The sequence below is a fragment of the Melanotaenia boesemani genome, chromosome 11 (assembly GCF_017639745.1).
Source record: "Melanotaenia boesemani isolate fMelBoe1 chromosome 11, fMelBoe1.pri, whole genome shotgun sequence".
Lineage (NCBI taxonomy): Eukaryota > Metazoa > Chordata > Actinopteri > Atheriniformes > Melanotaeniidae > Melanotaenia > Melanotaenia boesemani.
The window spans coordinates 29,061,533-29,064,019 of NC_055692.1; the positions used below are offsets into that span (position 1 = coordinate 29,061,533).

At 37.8% G+C, this 2,487-nt stretch overlaps 1 long non-coding RNA gene across 1 annotated transcript in view; it reads left to right on the top strand.

Annotated features, from left to right (window-relative positions):
* Positions 1-1,230: 1,230 nt before the first annotated feature.
* The window catches only part of LOC121649181, a 17,407-nt gene continuing 16,150 nt past the window's right edge, over positions 1,231-2,487 (top strand). Inside the window, exon 1 of the long non-coding RNA XR_006012077.1 lies at positions 1,231-1,241. This is a non-coding gene — a long non-coding RNA (uncharacterized LOC121649181). The remainder of the gene's footprint in view (positions 1,242-2,487) is intronic.

The window sequence follows — 2,487 nt, forward strand, 5'->3', positions numbered from 1 at the left end:
GGTTAATTGCTTAAAGTCTCACGCACCATGACTGACTTCTGAGAGAGCCATCTTAAATAGTATGCTTGAAATTTGGTACATTGTCTTGTGGACAACTATTCAAGCTCATGACTTATTGTTGTGACCTTTTGAGTTCATTCATTAATGCAGATATTTAATTTGAATGTCTTTTAATTCAGCATTGACAGTGCATTTTGAGTTCGTGTAAGAAGGCTAAATGGATAGGAGATACATTTTCAAAACATTAGGTCATAGCACCCCATTGCGAATAAAAATGTATAAACACATTTCTAACATTTTACATGAACCGTAAAATAATGACAAGTTTGTGTTCAAGTTGTGTTAAATTGTTTAATTATTCAGGTTTTTTCCAAGCTGTGGAGAGAAAACAGTTCACACCATGACCTTCTCCTTTGTCTGAATTTATACGTACATCCTTCTCCAGTTTCATAATCTCTAGCTTGATTTTCTATATTTTAAGTTTCTTGTATTCCATATCCACCCACTGTTTTCATTTTACAGAGTTTGGACATCCTGTGGTAGAAGAAAATGTGCCTGTGAGCATAGAGTATGTAGGTAGTGATAGTAATGTGAAGAGTTACTTATTTCACCCTTTGCTGCTGGACTTTGTGTTCCTGTTGTGACCTGCAGTAATGTGTATTGGTGATAATTAGGCCTGTTGGTATAGAACAGCAAGACTGCAGATGGATCCATACAGTATCACATTTTTAATATTACCTCTGCTATTTCTGTGCGTACAGACACAGTTTTGTGATCGAATGCCCGAGATGTGCTGGGGCCATCAAACACTGCAACACAACACAAGAAAAACACTGCAGATGTTGAAGTAAGAGATCACAGGGATGCATGAGATGCAGAGTATTTCTAATCCACATAAGACTTAATACAACTACTCACACATGGGTTAGGGATGTCCTCAATGGCCTTGGGAACAAGATTGTGTCTCCAAACACTGACAGATATAGGCACACATTAGTTATTACAATTGAGAGACTGACAATTTAAAGAACAAATAGTAAACAATACCTTCTACATACTGATTCTGCACAATTCTGGGAACATATCCGGAGGAGGTCCGTCCCTCTATTCCTTCCAATAGTGGCCGCCCTCGACTGCTGCTTAGGGTGAGTTGGTCTGCAGGTGTTAAATTTTCAAGGGGAATGACCCCCACCAGTAGCAGTGGCCTCTGTCTTTTTCTTGGTAGCCACAGTTCAACACATGTTCTGAACAAACACATTTCTTCAAAGGCTATCTCCCACTCTGAAATATGCTCTTGTACTTTGTCTTCACCTGCTGCCAGGTACGCTTTGGCTGTTAAGATTGCTTCTATTAAGATATAACAGTGCAGAATTAATGTAGGTCACACGCACACACACACAATAATATATTCAAAGTATGATGATGCATATTGATTATTGGGTTATTAATAAACTGTGCTGGGCTGAGACAATTCAGCTGCTTTATCTAAACAGATTTATAACACAAGAGGTACCATAAATAAACCAGGATAGTGAAATCAACATGTAACAATTGACAATGGTATGAAACATGTATAACTTACACCTGTCAGCAACTGTTAGCCATGCCGCTTCCTTCGTGGCTGTTTTTCCTTTTCTGGTAAGGACACCTTTAAAGTCGTAATACATCTCCATCGGCATTCTTTGCTCAGCTGCTGAGAAAATTACAGTTTTTTGTCTTGCCCTCTTTTTCTGCCAGCTCCTCTTTTCTGCAATCCACTTCTCAGGACTTCCTACGTTCCTCAGGACCTCCCACATAGCCAGGCTATGTAAGCCTCGCTTGAATTAGCCTCAATTAGATGCAGCTGAAATGTAGTTCAAGCGAGGCTTTTCTGATACAGCTTGGCTTTCTTTAGCTACGTTGGTGGAATACTCCCCAGGTCAAAAGGTCTTAATGCTGTTTTAGCCTTTTTCATAGAGGCATACACAGAATGGTTGATAATAAAAGGATCATTTATTTTTTTTTCTCATGGAAAATGTTGCCAAAGAGCTTAAAATGTCCTGTTTTTTTCTTCAAATAGAATAAGTTTGATTCCTTGTTCCTTACGATTTCAGATCACACCGGCATGTTTTGTGGTTCTAGAATGCAATATTTTGGTGTACTAACTACTTGTTTTAGGTAAGCTGCAGTTTTATCAACTTTGCACTTTAATGCACAAATTGAATTTGTTAGGACACAAATTAAACAACCCTGAAAGTCACTTGAAAATTGTTTCTTTCAACAGAGACATGGTTTTAAGTGAAATTATGTGAAATATTTTGCACTGTAACAGCTTTTGCAGTTCATAAAAACTTATTTGGTTAACAGAACAGTTTTATTACTGATTCAAAGCAAATGTCATGCTGGTGTTATGTGTTCAGAAGTAAGAACACAAATGTGGGCAGATAAGGTAAAAGCTTTATTGCTGGAAACTCAGCAACAGGAAAGAAGAAGAAGAAAAAAAAAACC